The sequence below is a fragment of the Scomber scombrus genome, chromosome 23 (genome assembly GCF_963691925.1).
Source record: "Scomber scombrus chromosome 23, fScoSco1.1, whole genome shotgun sequence".
Lineage (NCBI taxonomy): Eukaryota > Metazoa > Chordata > Actinopteri > Scombriformes > Scombridae > Scomber > Scomber scombrus.
Window position 1 is genome coordinate 2,807,670 of NC_084992.1, and position 16,837 is coordinate 2,824,506.

General features: G+C 39.0%; 1 protein-coding gene across 1 annotated transcript in view; it reads right to left on the reverse strand.

Annotated features, from left to right (window-relative positions):
- LOC134006306 (butyrophilin-like protein 10) overlaps positions 1–15,757 on the reverse strand; it is a 49,297-nt gene extending 33,540 nt beyond the window's left edge. Inside the window, exon 1 of the mRNA XM_062445392.1 lies at positions 15,712–15,757. The gene's annotated coding sequence lies outside the window, so the exon portion shown is untranslated. The remainder of the gene's footprint in view (positions 1–15,711) is intronic.
- Positions 15,758–16,837: the final 1,080 nt, after the last annotated feature.

A 16,837-nucleotide genomic window follows, 5' to 3' on the forward strand; every position in this document is an offset into this window, starting at 1 on the left:
GGATTCCGAGTTTTGACTAGTGATTTTGTACTACTGCCTGTGTATTGGATTTCCCGTTTTTTGACTTTTGGATCAATTAAACAACTTGAGAACTCTTCATCCCTTTGTCTCTGTCTCTGCATTTGAGTCCACCTGGTCTGTGCTTGACAGAAATGCGCTATATAAATAAAGCTGCCTTGCCTTGCCTTGCCTATGAAAGCAGCACTATCATAGGTGTCAAACTAATGTAGTGTTGTGAAATTATGTTTAAAATGTGCCACATTGGCCTCAACTCATGACACCAGGAAATATGAAATGAATTCCAGTAAACACAATTGCCAGAGAAACATTAATGTATAGTCTTATTCAGTGTTGTTTCCAGTATTAAGTTTTTTTGATTAAAAAGGTAAATGTCTGTTATTAATTGTACTGTTTGTTTCACTCTCAGGAGAGGAAAGTGCTGTTAATTCAGACCATCCAACATCTGATGTTCTCAGAAAAAAAAGAAAAAAGAGACGTACTAGAAGAAGTAAGAATTATTCATTTTTGATCACAGTTTTACTTAACTGGTGTAAAAGGTTTTGATTTAAATACAATATTTCTTATGCACATGCAAAACAGCTAAGAAATTAAACATAAATACGGCCTTGAAAGGAGATGAAAGTCGAATTTTTTTTATTTCACAGGTGCTGATGGTGTGGTTGGTCCAGAAGAGGATATATATGTAAATGTAACAAAGGAGAGAGGTAGGCTGGAACGATTAATGTCAAGATCAAATTTTAGTTTTCCGTGATCCTACTTTTGTACGTCACTTTCCACCAAGATTATAGATACAAACAAAAACAAAGTGATGTTTTGCACAAAGTCACGTTAACTGTTAGAGAATGAATGCTTCTGCTTTTTTTTTTTTTTTTTTTTACATAATATTTGCTATTAAAGAAGCTAATCGACAGCACTGTCTGCATTGAAACACATGCAGCCATAAGTGGTGTAAAAGGTTTTGATTTAAATACAATGCTTCTTATGCACATGCAAAACAGCTGAGAAATGAAACATGAAGGAAAGTCGAATGTACATTTTTTTGTTTTCATAGGTGATGATGGTGTGGTTGGTCCAGAAGAGGATATATATGTAAATGTAACAAAGGAGAGAGGTAGGCTGGAAGTATCAATGTCAAGATCAATATTTTAGTTTTTCGTGATCCCACTTGTGTACGTCACTTTCCATGATGATGATGTTTTGCACAAAGTCACATTAACTGTTAGAGAATGAATGCTTCTGGGGTTTTTTTTTACATAATATTTGCTATTAAAGAAGCTAATCGACAGCACTGTCTGCACTTAAACACATGCAGCCATAAGTGGTGTAAAAGGTTTTGATTTAAATACAATATTTCTTATGCACATGCAAAACAGCTAAGAAATGAAACATAAATTCGGCCGTGAAAGCAGATGAAAGTCGAATGTTAATTTTTTTGTTTTCACAGGTACTGATGGTGTGGATGGTCCAGAAGAGGATATATATGTAAATTTACAAAGGAGAGAGGTAGGCTGGAAAGATAAATAATATAAGATCAATATTTTAGTTTTTCGTGATCCTACTTTTGTACTTTCCATCAAGATTACAGATACAAACAAAAACAAAGTGATGTTTTGCACAAAGTCTCATTAACTGTTGGAGAATGAATGCTTCTGCTTTTTTTATTTTTTTTATTTTTTTTATAGTTATACCAAATGTGTCTGGAGCAGATACCCAACAGGTATAAAATCTGGGTAAGACTGCAGCTGGTACAAAAACTCTTTATTTTTATATTTACTGTATTTAATGGAATTTCTGCCTTATGAGGAATACCAGTTAAGAACTAACACTTACCATATTACAAGCACTGAAAAGACTGAAAATATCTTCATAGCAGTGTCTACCAATATCCAAGAAATAGCAGCCTTAGATACAGCTGCTGGGAAGTCTATACAAAGTGTAACATTCAGTGTTTTTATTCCACTAGAGATACTTTTGAATCTAACATGCAGGTTTAGCTGGATGATCTAACCATCATATATATACAGGCATGCAGCTGATTTGTTTGTGGTTGGACATGAGCTTATCATAGTAGAAAATCACTAATTGTTTGTCCTACTTCTAGGTCTAGAATTAAAACTAATAACATAATTTATTCGCGTGAAGATCTTTTAGACTCCATGATTTTGTAGTAATTGTATTTCCTGTGTGTTTACAGGTCAACAAGAGCAGAGACACCTGACTGAAGGAAAGAGTCATACAGCCATAGTCAGTTATGCTACAGTAACTCAATACATTTGTATTTTTTCATAGTTTACTTTTTTTTCACAATGTAAAAATTATTATTATTTTGCGTCAACACCTGGCCCTAAATCCATCCATTGAAATGTAAATGTGTTTATCTCTTTGGTACTACATTTTTAATGAATAAAGCTGTGATGCAAAGACGTATTCTATTTATTTATTTATTTTTGCTTTGTTTTTATACATACAGTACAAATACAAATAGCAGCAGTGCATTTACATTCAGAGCGTAATTATTGCTAAGTTAATAATACACTCAGCTAATGATTGATTTAATTCATGAGTCCTTATGATTGTTTGATCAGATATTTCTCAAACACAGATGACATTTCCAGCAATTTGATTGAGTTTAATTTCTCTTAAAAACAAACAAACAAAAAAAACAATAGTATAGTATTGGAAAATATTAAAAAAATGTGATTTAGTCAACGCAAAAGAAGAAGTATGAATGTGAAAAACTTTTAGGAAAAGTTCACCAAAGAGACCAAACACTGTGTCTTTGTACATCATATCATAACTCAAATTAGTAAGTTTGATGTAAAGCTCTGCTGATGTTCTGTTACCTTTGTGATGAGCTGATGGAGTATAGACTCTGTTTAGGGTGAGACAGACTGATTGAATACCTTGTTTTTACTTTGTTGTCTTAAAATTAGAAATGGGGGAACAAAGTATGCTGATTACAGATCGTGTACATTTAAGAGCATTTTGGACTACATATACTCATAATTAAAACCTGTAAACACTCATATCTAATAATAAGTGGCATTTGACCTGGACTGAGTGTACAATTTTAAGTAGTCGAGCCAAAGATGTTTAAACAGGAACTATTATCAAGTTTATCATCATCAGTCTATATTTGGGGTATTTGATGCTGAAATTATACAGGGCAGCTGTGATGCAGGGGGTAGAGTATAAGTTTTATTTTTGAGATGACTTTTTTTTTGCTTGGATGATTTTTATTCTGTTTCAGGTTTTTATTTTTGTTTGATGTTTAAAAAGTTTTGCTTGATCATTCTGACACAAATCTGATTCCATAGTAGAGCGGGTTGTCCACTAGTCTAAAGACTGGTGGTTCGATCCCCGGCTCCATATGTTGAAGTGTCCTTGGCCAAGATACTGAACCCGAAATTGCTCATGATGGTCGTGGCAGCACCCTGCGTGATTGCTAGCACATCAGTGTGTGAGTGTTTGTGTGAATGCATTAATGTGGCTTGTAGCATTAAAAGCACTTTGATTGGTTAGAATGATAGAAATGTTGTGCTGAGCGTGTGGTTCAGTGAAGTAAAACGGTTAAACCACCTTGGTGTCTGTTTGCGTGTCTGAGGACAACGTTTGCAAGAACAGAGCTGCTGCTGCACATTTTTTAAAAACTCACTGTGGTCGACAACTAACACAACACTCGGTTTGAGTTGAAGCAGACACACTAAGTTTATACACATATAGTGCAGTAACTTTCCACTAACAGACTACACATGGTCCCCACTGACCCTCACTGAACCCAGACAGAGGGGAGACTTCACACCAAATTCAGTTAAAGTTCACCTAACTTTGACCCATGAATTTGCTGATTTTTATTTTTATTTTGAAGTTTACAACCAGGGTTTGTCACTTAAACTGCACCATGCAAGTATCTCTTAGAAACAGTGGTTGTGAAGAGATTACTGGAAATATTTTCAGATGGTCTTTAGGTCAAAGACTGCCTTTCTTTTGAGATAATTAAAGTTCCAGGTGATATTTTGATCCACTTGGTTATAAACCATATGACAAAACCACAGTCACAACAGAAAGACCTGTCAGTAAGTTTATTCAGCTTTCTCCCACACAAGAGGTCATGCAGCCCTAACCCTAACCCAAACAACTGAATGTTGATAAAAATGCTACATAAGTTGAAAATGGGTTTTCTGATTGAAATGTTTGAGGAAGCATGACCAGAGTGACTAAGAAGGTAATGAGAGGCAGATTCAGACTCATCTCTCCCCTTAAATAGGCCTTCCTATCTACTGTACACAACCATATTTGTTGCAGGGGTGTCCTTTCCCTTTTTTTTGGGTAAATTAATGGCCTGCACCCATGGGGCCCGGCCGGGCACAGCCCGAAGAGGCTGTAGGAGCACGAGGTTGAGAAGTTCCAGTTGGTTTCACCTCGACGCATAGCAAGGGTTCCAGAACCAGTCTTCTCCAGAGGGGTTGGATTCTCTTCCACTCTGGAGTTGCCACTGGTGAGAGGCGCCGGGCAGGCTTGGTGCCTGTATGTTGGAGTTTACTCCAGTGGATGAGAGGGTAGCCTCACTCCGGAGCTGTTAACTGATCACCACCTGGTGGTGAGTTGGCTACGATGGTGGGGGAGGAAGCCGGTCAGACCTGGCAGACCCAAACGCATTGTGAGGGTCTGTTGCGAATGTCTGGTGGAGTCTCCTGTCAGAAAGAGCTTCAACTCCTGGAGAGCTTTGACCATGTACCTGGGGAGGCGGGGGACATTGAGTCTGAGTGAGCCATGTTCCGTGCCTCCATTGTCAAGGCGGCCAACCGGTGCTGTGGCCGTAAGGTGGTCAGTGCCTGTTGTGGCGGCAATTCCCGAACCTGCTGGTGGACACCGGGGGGATGCCGTCAAGCTGAAGAAGGAGTCCTATAAGGCCTGTGGGGCTCCGGAGGCAGCAGGCAGGTACTGACAGGCCAAGCGGAGTGCAGGTGCGGCGGTCGCTGAGGCAAAAACCCAGACATGGGAGGAGTTCGGTGAGGCCATGGAGAACGACTTCCGTCAACACTGTGTACGGTGGGGACGGTGCGCTGCTGACCTCGACTCAGGACATTGTGGATCGATGGAAGGAATACTTCGAAGACCTCCTCAATCCCACCAACACGCCTTCCGGTAAGGAGGCAGGGCCTGAGCTCTCCTATCTCTGGGGCTGAGGTCGCTGAGGTGGTCAAAAAGCTCCTCAGTGGCAGGGCCCCAGGGGTGGATGAAATCCTTTCCTCAAAGCCCTTGATGTTGTGAGGCTGTCATGATTGACATGACTCTGCAGCATGTGTTTTGTGGACTTGGAGAAGGCATTCGACCGTGTCCCTCGGGGAGACCTGTGGGGGGTTCTCTGGGAGTACGGGGTATCGGACCCCCTGATATGGGCCGTCCGTTCCCTGTACGATCGTGTCAGAGCTTGGTCCGCATAAGTCGGACTCATTTCCAGTGAGGGTTGGACTCCGCCAGGGCTGCCCTTTGTCACAGATTCTGTTCATAATCTTTATGGATAGGATTTCTATGCGCAGCCAGGGCGTTGAGGGGGTACAGTTTGGTGACCTCAGGATTGGGTCACTGCTTTTTGCAGATGATGTGATCCTGTTGGCTTCATCAGACCGTGACCTCCAACTCTCTGGATCGGTTCGCTGCCGAGTGTGAAGCGGCCGGGATGAGAATCAGCACCTCCAAATCCGAGGCCATGGTCCTCAACCGGATAAGGGTGGAGTGCACTCTCCGGGAGGAGTTCAAGTACCTCGGGGTCTTGTTCACAAGTGAGGGAAGGATGGAGCGGGAGATTGACAGGCGGATCGGTGCGGCGCCTGCAGTATTGCGGACTCTGCACAGATCCGTCGTGTTGAAGACGGAGCTGAGCCGAAAGGTAAAGCTCTCGATTTACCAGTCGATCTTCGTTCCTACCCTCACCTCCTGAGCTTTGGGTAGCGACCGAAAGAACAAGATCGCGGGTGCAAGCGGCCGAAATGAGCTTCCTCCGTTGGGTGGCTGGGCTCTCCCAAAGAGATAGGGTGAGAAGCTTGGAGTAGACCCGCTGCTCCTCCGCATTGAGAGGAGCCAGATGAGGTGGCTCGGGCATCTAGTTAGGATGCCTCCCGGACGCCTCCCTGGTGAGGTGTTCAGGGCACGTCCCACCGGTAGGAGACCCCGGGGAAGACCCAAGACACGCTGGAGAGACTATGTCTCTTGGCTGGCCTGGGAACGCCTTGGGATCCCCCGGGAAGAGCATGACGAAGTGGCTGGGGAGAGGGAAGTCTGGGCTTCCCTGCTTAGGCTGCTGCCCCTGCGACCCGACCCCAGATAAGTGGTAGAAGATGGATGGATGGATGGAAATGAACAGTTTTAATAAAAGGCTAAAATATATTCATTTGTTTCGAAAAGCAGAGAGCCAGAGGTGTCCAGAGGAGGCATGAAGCCCCAGTTACCAGGAGATAGTAGTTTCTGTTAGTCATTTACAGGCAAGGCTGAGGGTGATACATTATGTATTTCAGTTTATGTACTTAACCAAGTTACATTACTTGGAGACTTAAACAAAGATGAACATTAGACACTACTTTTGTTGTTATGAAGCAATATACATGTACAAATAGTACATGTGCCCTTCCCAAACCCACAGAGTTTGGTCACAAAATAGCACAGGGCAACCCACAACCACACAGCATGTATTACTTTGAATTTTTTATCTTTATTTGACATGATATTTTAAGTCTGTCTCATTCTATACATGTCTTGTACAGCTCAGTACATACATGTTAAGGCAAGGCAAGGCATCTTTATTTATATAGCGCATTTCTATGTTGTCAGTTCCTAAGGGTAAAAGCATGAGGTCAACACCTCCACATGCTTGTTAAGACATATGAAATAAATCTTTTTTTTATATGAAATTTAAAAAAAAAGATTTCTATACAGCATCAGATAAAGAAATGTTTGTACTTTGTCTCTAGAACAGAAACAGAAGAATAAAGAAAACTGTTTGCAGATATTGTACATTTAAGGGTTGTTTTGATATTTATTAGATTTGTGGACACTGTTAACATTCCTCGTCACTTGTAGTTGACCTTGTATTAGCATTTTAAAAAAGGTTGTTGTGGTTTATTTGGGGTATTTTGCTCAGTCGCATTATCAGTGTTTATTTTTAAGTGTGAGCGCTTTATTGAAGTGAGACACGTAAACCACCTTGTTGTCTGTTCACACGTCTGAAGACGCGACTTTCAGAAAAAGAACTGATGCAGAAGGTTTTAAATACACCCATGCGGTTGAATACCAACATGATGCTGTTTAATCGGTTTGATCTGAAGCAGATGCACTAAGTGTGCATACACGTATAGTAAACCACTGATAGGGTTGGGCGATGTCCAGGAATTGGACGATCGACGATGTTCAAAGCAAAACATCGTGATGGCTGATGGCATCGGCGGCGGCGTGGGTGGGGGTGCGATCTATCTAATAAGCGGCAACACAGAGCTGCATTTATAGTCACACAAACACACACGCGCTGTCACTCTTGTGCGCACTCTTGCTCGTTCACTCCAGATTCCGTGAGAATACATCTAATTTGCGGGCGTCATGGAGACGCTATCAATATGCGGGAGACTGTCACACACGGGGGGGGGGGGGGGTTGGCACATCGCCATCGCCGATGGACGATGGCATCGTCCATCGGACCAACCCTAACCACTGACATACTACAAATGCTTCCTTTGGGGACCAATCACAGGACAGACTTAACACCATATGAAGATAATTTGTAAATCCACTTCGGGCCCATGAGCTCAACTTAAGTAAATTCTGACAAAAGTTTCCACCTGAACTTCACTTTCTGTTATGCTGTCCCTTTCCTCCTCCTTTGCTGTATCCCTTGAGCTGCTGTCAGACAAGATACAGTTCGGTCAAGATCTGCTCTATGTGTAAAGTGCCTTGAGATGACTTTTGTTGTGATTTGGCACTATATAAATAAAGATTGATTGATATTAAGTTAATTCACCAGAGATATTGGGAAATAAATAATTACTATGTCAGTTTATTTTTAAAAAAAAAATAGATGTTTGATGTTTGTTTAGCCTTTCAAATTGAATAAGTTCACATAACCTCAATTGCTGAGTAAGAAGAAATTAAGCAACATTAGTCACATAATGCTGCCACCTAGAGACCGATTGTTGTTAGTGTCAAGTTATAGAAACAATGAACATACAATCACTATAAAACAAAAATCCTTCAAAATGCAGCAGCTAGTGTTTTCTCTGCAGCTAGACAATAATTGCCATCAGTGATTAGTTAAAATATGTTGTGTGTGTGTTTTCTTGTATTTCTTCTACCTTTGTGAGGACTAGTTTGAGTTTTACAGTTTGAAAGCATTTCCTCAAAATGTTGTTTGAGGATTAAAGCAGCAGTCTGTAATTATTTTTGTGTTATAATTGCTAAAATTGTCATTATGATCTGACAGTAGAATAAGATGCAGATAAGCTTTGACCTAATTCACTGTCTCTGGGTCCACCCAGTGGTCGTAAAATGGTTTGCAACTATTTACTATTACAACTATTTATGCCACCATTTTTGTTTTATGGTTAAGGTTAGAGCAGGGTTTAGTTCAGGGTTACAATCAGGGTCGGATAATAGATGCAAATTGTGAGCAACCACACAGAGAAACATTAATCAGTTCAGTTCAGTTCAATCACTTATATACACACCTAGTACCTTTTTTCAATATTTCTCTTTTCATTTACAGTATATTTTACACTTAAAAAACATTGAATTAATCACTTTTTATGTATTAAGGCATCTGATCTCAACAGCCAAAGAACAGGGGTTTTATGTATTTGCTCAATCTTATCTTAGGTTGTTCCATTTGCTCACGTTCATGCTTTTATATTTAGCATTGGTGGACATTATCCAGCTGTGGCCACCTTAAGTTGACATATCAGCTGATGTTTGCCTATAGTAGCAATTTCTGATAAAAACTGACTTGAAATCCTTATCCCTAGCAGTTAAAATAAAACACAAAAAAGGGGAAATGAATAAAAAGGAAGAGAAGAAACAGAACAGAAAAAGAACAGAACAGAAACAACATGCCAGTAAAATATGATCTAAATGTGAATATTTAATCATTGTCTTCAAATTGTCAGTGAAAAAACGTTAATGAAAGCCAAAAGGAGGCCAAAGCCACCCACTCTGACATTAAGGTCCAATGCTGACACACATCCTGCACAAAAGGCTTTTTGCACATTTTGTACATCGTCATTGCAGCAGGAAGCTGTGGCTTCTGTGAAATAAAGCCCCCCAACCTGCTCCTCATCCAGTCAGTCAAACAGCAACCAACCAGCATGAAGATCACAACACTGTGCATTGTTGTCGGTGAGTACTTTAAACCTGAACTCTAATTTAGTCGTGATGAGTTTAACATGCTAGAAATAAATTATCAAAGCAAACAAAGTAAAGTCTGTCATGATATCATGAATTATTTCAATATTGAGAAAGAAAGAATTGCTTTGTTGTACGGCTGAGTTTATATTAGAACAAAAACATTTATACAGTGGTAGCAAAAAGAAATACTTTGATTACACACACAGTCGATTGGCAATTTTGATAATCAAATAATTCAAAGTCAAAAAGTCAAACTGCCTTTATTGTCATATTGTGAACAATACAATGAAATTGAAAGTGCTGCTCTGTTAGGTGCCACGAATAGCGGATTCACATCACAACTCAATCTCAAATCATACATCAATAAATAAAGAATATTGAATATTGCACATGGAGACATGCAGAGTCAATTATTTATATTGCACCGAAGGAGCATTAGTGGTGTGTGTGTTACTTGAGTCCGTTCAAGGTGCGTATTGCTGTTGGAAAAAAGCTGTGATTGAATCTGGTAGTCCGGGTTTTGAGTGATCTGTAGCGCCTCCCAGAGGGCAGAAGGTGGAACATATGGTGACCAGGATGTGTACAGTATGTGATGATGGCTGAGGCTCTGCTGAGGTAGTGGCTACTGGCAATGTCATCAAGGGAAGGGAAAGAACAGCCGATGATTTTTTTGGGCAGTTTTTATTACCCTCTGCAGAGCCTTCTTGTCCATCGCATAAGAGCCAGCATGCCAGAGTGTGATGCAGTACACCAGTATGCTTTTAATGTCAGAACGGTAGAATACCACCAGCAGCTGTGTATTCAGCCGTCCCTTCTCAGAAGCCTCAGGAAATGCAGGCGTTGTTGAGCCCTTTTCACCGCAGCCGTGGTATTGACAGACCAGGTGAGGTTATTGGAGATGTGGATGCCAAGAAATCTTCTTCTGAACCCTTTCCACACATTCATCCCCTATCAATAGTGGAAGATGTTCCCTGCTGCGCTTCCTGAAATCAATTTTCTCTTCTTCTTTAGTTCTTTAGTTTTTTTGTGTTTAGTGTTAGGTTATTGGCTGAGCACCACCTCACTAGCCGCTGGACCTCATCCCAGTAGCAGACTCATCTTCTCCTGATATTAGCCCCACTACTGTCGTGTCATCTGCAAATTTGATAATAGTATTTGTGGTGTGAGCAGGTGTGCAGTCATGGGTGTACAGTGAGTACAGAGTTGGGCTCAGCACACAACCTTGTGGTGAGCCGGTGTTGAGCTTGATGGTGGAGAGATGGGGTCTAAGCATGACAGTCTGTGTGCGTTCTTTTAGAAAGTCTTTAATCCAGGTGCAAATGTGGGTGGGCAGGCCCAGGTCAGATAGTTTGCTGATCAGTATATTAGGGATGATTGTGTTGAATGCAGAGCTATAATCAACGAATAGCATTCTCACATAGCTCCCACTATGTTCCTGGTGGTTAAGCGTTGAGTGGAGAGCTGTGGCAACAGCATCTTCTGATGCTGGTCGAAGGCTGGGGGGAGACTGGTTGGAAGGAGCTCACACTTTATGTTTTTCATTTTAGTCTGACAACTAGAAATAATCAACCTGGAATTAAAATGATCAATTCTATTTTTGCTGGTTTAACATGTTTGCAATCAAAACAGTTTAAGAATCATATATAATTTAATGCATTAATACAAAGAGAACCCCCCAAAAAGATGTTTGCAATCAATTAGTGTCTCTCTCTCTCTCTCTCCTTTTTTTTGGCCACATTTGTATGAGATTATGTATGTATCAGGTTAATTTTCTGCTCCATTTTCATCAGAAATTCTTATATGCAGAGCGTGGTTATTTATCACTATACAGTGAAGAAAAGCCCCTAATATTAAAATGTTTGTTGCTTTATTTAACTTCTGTAACATACTCTAGCCTTATAAATAATGATTATTAGGCTATAACATTACAACTTATTACATTAAATGTAATTATTGTGCAGATGTTTCTTTTTTGAGTATAGTTGATCTAAATGAATCATCTTAGTTTATTAAAATCTCTGTTTAGGCTGTTCTTATATGTGATGGACCACTCCAAGTCAAACATCCTAGCCCAAAACAGTCACAGACTGTCAAACATCTTCAGTGGGCAAAACTAACATTATTTGATATTTTATTTAAATGTCAATTATGTAATTTTATTAAACAACTTCATTATTGATGGCAAAACGATCTCACAACTTCTTGTTATGAGTCTGTGTGTCAAGTCAAACTGGACCAAAGTGGAATCTAGAGAAAGAGGAAATGAACAACTCAAACCAAAAGGAACATGAGCTATTTAAATAGATAAAGGCACAGCGTCCCGGCAGAAGCAGACCAGGTGGACAAATAAGGGAGAGACTGTTTGCTCACCTGTTTGTGCATAGCAGAAACATCTATAAACACCAGAGAGGCAGCCGGTAAGACGGCTAACTTTTACAGACTGTCTGCGATGAATAATTGCTGCCAGTTGAACTGTTAATGCTAGCGCTAGTTAGCCACGAGGTTGGTTGCCTGGTAACACATAGCTTGATGATTTAACTGTTTAGACGCCAGGGTTTACTTAATGGTTTATTTCTGAAATATATTCTGTTGATTATGAGAATATATATTTATTAATGTGATATTTGGTTAATTAATGTGTTGAAGATTGGGTTAAACACATTGCATAATTTAAAAGCTACATAATTTAAAACATTATATCATTTAAATCATTTGAATGAAATCATTGTGAAAATGTTACATTAACATTAAAATGCAGTTCAAATTAAAAAAATCGTACATTACCTGATGTGTAGCTTGAAAATTATGACATTGATTCCTGTTTACATTCATTTCGAATGACATAACTGTCAAACTGTCAAACTTCCACATCTGCAAATAAAAGAAGAAAAAGTCTCTCTGGATCTAAATCTATTTCAAGTGGAGAATGTACACAGATTCTTGAGGATTCATAAGAAAGACATAACTTGCATTTGATAATTTTATTATCATAATATAGAAACATTAATGATATTGGATTAAAGTAATTATCAAAACAATTCCCCAACATCTGCCCCCTACATATTATTTCAACAGTAATAATGACTAATAATGAGCAAAGAATTTAAAGTCAGTTGATCCTTCCAGTCCATCCAAAAAAGTAACATAAAATCAACATTTTCTCTAAAAACATACTTTTATTGAAAACAAGATGAAACAAATAAAACTTGTATTTAGTGAAATATATCACAATACTTACACAGTTAACTTAATTGCAATTGTTATTTGGAATGTATGGTAATAATAACATGATAGTTAAATCATGTCATCATCAAATCATGACTTTCTCAGTGTTCATCAGAGCATAGTATTATTATAAGAAAAGCAGTGTTAGATCTAATTAAGTACAAATTAGTTCACAGTGTAGGAATCATAGCAAAAACAAGAAAGAAGAGGATTACTTGCTGCTGGCTGCACTGATGTAAATAATGCACTTTTGAAATATTCACTGTGTTTTATGGAAAAAGAAATTCATGCTTTGACCTCCTGGACACACACAGTTAATTTGGGTGAGAAACACTTAATATAAACTGTTAAATGTTTACAAGAAAGTAATACTGTACTGGTATAGCAAATAATTCATGTTATTTGTGTTTAATTAACTTTTGATTTGTTCACACAACAGCCAAATACAACAAGCACATAATACATAGGGATTAAAATAAAAGGGGGAAATAGGAGACAACAAACATTGAGGGGAGTAGTCTTAATTTCCAATGTGACAATACAAACATCAAATATAAATGTTATGATTGTATCTTGGTGATTATACTCTTAAACTTGAGTTTCCATCTTTATTCACTTCTTTCAGCTTCAGATCTTTTTCCCATCTGTTGTTCTCCTCTTCCTTTTACTCTTCTGTTGTTTTAATCACTGTCTCTGTCTTCTCTAATAGTTTCTCTGTGTTCATTACAAGTTTATCAAGTTCTTTCACTGTTTCATTTAGGTTCCATTTGTACCCTAATATTATTTCTCTTAGCTTTATGTATCCTGGTGCACTGGTGAAACTCTTATCTTCATTCTCTGTTATTTCTTTCTCCACTGAATAAAACAGATCATCTTTCTCCTCCACCAGTCTATCTATCTTGTTCATATGAGATTTGAGTTCATCGTAATGGTTCTTCAGTTGCTGCTCCAGTTCCTTCAGTGTAACAACCATGTTGTTATATCCTATGAGCTGCTGTTCTTCTCTTTGTGTTTTCATCTTGTTTTCTGTTAACAAACAGAGAGAGGAAACTGTTGATTGAAGTGTGTGATTTATTCAGCTTTGCTTTTGCAGACAGTGGTGTTGATATTGAACAGGACAGACACACACAGCTGAAACATGACAGTGACATTAAAACACTAATCACAGTTTTACATTTTTATTGCTATTTTGTATCAGTGTATCAACTGAAGAGACATGATATTATCTTAAGTTTAGAAAATTAGAAACATGATAGACGTAAAAAATAAACTTGTGACTTACTGGTTTCATTTTGCCTCCATTTCCAGACAAAAAAGACAACTGCAAGAACACACATGAAGCAAACAGCCAAGCTGATGGTGATACGACCAACAGAATTAGTCTGAGTGATGAAGAAATCACCTGAAAAACAAAAAACAATAAACTATTGTGATATTTATATAACGTTTAACCTCTGAAACAGTGATCATGTCATAATTTTAGTAATAATTTCTACCTGAAACAATGAAGTGTGTCTCTCTGATCTGGTCGATGCTGTCCTGGATTCTACAGGTGAAGTTGTTGTTGTTTCTCGTCTCCACAGTCACATTGCTGCTGACAGTATAGAGACCATCAGGACCTCTGACTGTCTCTGTAGGTCCAGCAGAGAGGAGGTTTCCCTCACTATCCAGCCAGATCACCTCAGGCTCTGGATACCAGCCTTTAGACTCACACTGTAACACCACTCCGTTGACAGATGTGTCGATCCCCGCTAAGCTGATGGCAGGAGATGAGGCAGCCCCTGATGATCAAGATCAACAGAGATGTTTTCAGTTCAAGGACCCAAATTGGGTTTGTATTTATACTACTGTCCTTTTCTGCCACAACCGTCACACTGTACTGACATGGTCTGTGTTACAATTGCGTTATATTGCACAGGTGTATCTAATAAAGAGGCGAGTGATTATATTTTGTCAAGCCATGCAAATACAGTAGTTATGGGCAGTAAAACACAGTTGCAGACTTACCTACAGCAAGCTCAACAAAAGAGTCTTTATTCAGATCTGAAAGATAGCATCTGTATTTTCCATTGTCAGAGAGTTTCACTTTGGAGAGTTTTAATGAAATGTCCCCATGTTTCAGTCTCTCGATGGACAGTGAAGTTCTTCCTTTGTAGGATGAATGTTGATTAATCTGGAAGTCTTGATTTTTATGCCACACGTGGACAAACCTGGGCTTCAGGTCGGGTCTTGCCCACTCCACAGTTATACCAACAGCATCCGTAGCCGGCTTCAGATTGCATGGCAAAATGACGTCATCACCAACTGTTGCCATTACTGGCTGAGATGGACCAACTACCTGAGACTGACCTGAATAGAAACATAATGTGGTCAGATTCAAAGCAGTCTAAACTATTTCATACTTGTAATGTTGAATATTCACCACAAGAAGTATGAAGTGTTTCTTATGTCGTCTGTATGTCACATTCACTTGATTGCATGACTTTATTTTATTGGCATTGCCAACCAGGACAGCTGAGAACCAGCAACCTAATGTTAATCAACATTTTTCAGTAGTACAGTATAGAAAGCATCTTATAATGTCCCTGTTTTACTATCTGGCCACACTGTACAGATGCACTGTACACTGTGAGATGTTTAATTAAAATGGTTTGCCTTATAAACACAGACCAGGTTATTTCTCTTGTGTTTGTGTTAGTTACCTCCACAGCAGTCCGCCAGGAGAAGCAGGACAACTGTAAAAAGGAAAACTGAAACACTGAAGGCTGAGAGTCCAAATTTAGACAGCATCTCCTTCATTTGAAGCATTGTGGAGTTCTGTAACATAATTTCAAGAAACCAGCTATAAAGTCTTATATCATAAAGACAATATTGTTACATTAAAAACACACCACTACAATGTTGAGTCTTTGCATATCAAACACATTAGGAAACACAGATGATCATTAATTGTAACAACAGACCAGCTTTTTACAACAAACCATTATGAAATTATTATTAAATACTTCAAATAAAGTAATCAAGAGCATTACTAATGAAAAGAGAGAAAAAGAGAATTGAATTTGCAGAATCTCATACCTGTCGTAATCCTCAACAACTGGCTCACCACACGGAAGTAGCTGCATGTTCAAAGTCCTCATTTTAAATACTTTGACCCTGTTTATCTGTAATGACATAGAAGTAGGGTCAACCTTGTGATTCCCGTTCTGTCTGCTGGCAGCCATAAAAGCCAAATTAAAAGTATTAGCAAGGCCCTTAACTCCAACACACAGGGGAACAATGTAAAGGAAAAAACAACATAAAAAATCTTAGTGAGATCTTCGGCCATCACATGCTGCAAGAAAAGCTTTAGTGCACCTGGTTATGGATTCTATAGTCATTCTTACAAAAGATATTCCCTCATTTGGTGTTTTGATGATAGTCGTGGAGAGCATTGTCTAACACGTTGTTCCAAAATCTCCCAAAAGGCATTCAGTTGGTTGAGATTTAAAATTATTAGTTTGGACCCCCCCCCTCACTTTTAATATGTCAAAAATCAGTACATCAATCTACTCCGCGCTGTTTTCAGAGCGCTGTTTCAGTGCTTCATTATTAAATCTGTTCCGCTTGTTTATTGAGAGAAAATCCAAATCAGTGAAACTCCACAGACACCAGGGAGCTTAAGGTGGGTCAAACAGAGTCACTGCTAATACTATGTTAGCAAAATGGTGTAAAGATGAGGAGGTGGTTAGTGTTCATTTGGTTGTTGCTGCAGAGAGGACTGGTCGGTTTTTGGTTGAGTCTCTTATGGACAATGAATAATAAAAGCCTGTCTAGTTCATTTGTAAACTGGGTCAAAAAACTGACAAATATTCTACTTTTTGAATTGTTCTGATTATAAAAGTGAAAGAATAGACACTGCTCACTAAATAATGATCACTCCACCACCTTTCCTAACATATAGGTGCATGAGAGTGAGTCAGAGACAGGTGCAGGATGCAGGGACAGAGCAGAGATCCTTTGCTGTGGTGAGTGATGAAAGGGATTTGACAGTTTAGAATAATTTGTCAATGGGAATATTGAATGGGAAACATTTCAGTCAAGGTGGACAGGAGGTTATTCATCAATTTGTATACTTTTAGCTTTTTAATATATTCTAATATGTGATCTGGGGCCAAACACTTGATCTAATTACAAAATGTACCCATATTTATTCTCACAGTAT